The following is a 546-nucleotide window of genomic DNA, read 5'->3' as shown; positions in this document are numbered from 1 at the left end:
TCAAAGACTTCAAAGAACACAGGTCAGAGATCAGAGACATCAAAGAACACAGGTCAGAGATCAAAGACATCAAAGGAGTCAGGTCAGAGATCAAAGACTTCAAAGAACACAGGTCAGAGATCAGAGACATCAAAGAACACAGGTCAGAGATCAGACACATCAAAGAACACAGGTCAGAGATCAGACACATCAAAGGAGACAGGTCAGAGATCAGAGACATCAAAGGAGACAGGTCAGAGATCAGAGACATCAAAGAACACAGGTCAGAGATCAGACACATCAAAGGAGACAGGTCAGAGATCAGAGACATCAAAGGAGACAGGTCAGAGATCAAAGACTTCAAAGGAGACAGGTCAGAGATCAAAGACATCAAAGGAGTCAGGTCAGAGATCAAAGACTTCAAAGAACACAGGTCAGAGATCAGAGACATCAAAGAACACAGGTCAGAGATCAGAGACATCAAAGAACACAGGTCAGAGATCAAAGACATCAAAGGAGTCAGGTCAGAGATCAAAGACTTCAAAGAACACAGGTCAGAGATCAGAG

Source organism: Austrofundulus limnaeus, unplaced genomic scaffold (genome assembly GCF_001266775.1).
Source record: "Austrofundulus limnaeus strain Quisiro unplaced genomic scaffold, Austrofundulus_limnaeus-1.0 Scaffold1599, whole genome shotgun sequence".
Taxonomy (NCBI): Eukaryota; Metazoa; Chordata; class Actinopteri; order Cyprinodontiformes; family Rivulidae; genus Austrofundulus; species Austrofundulus limnaeus.
Note: the sequence above shows the minus strand (reverse complement) of the source record.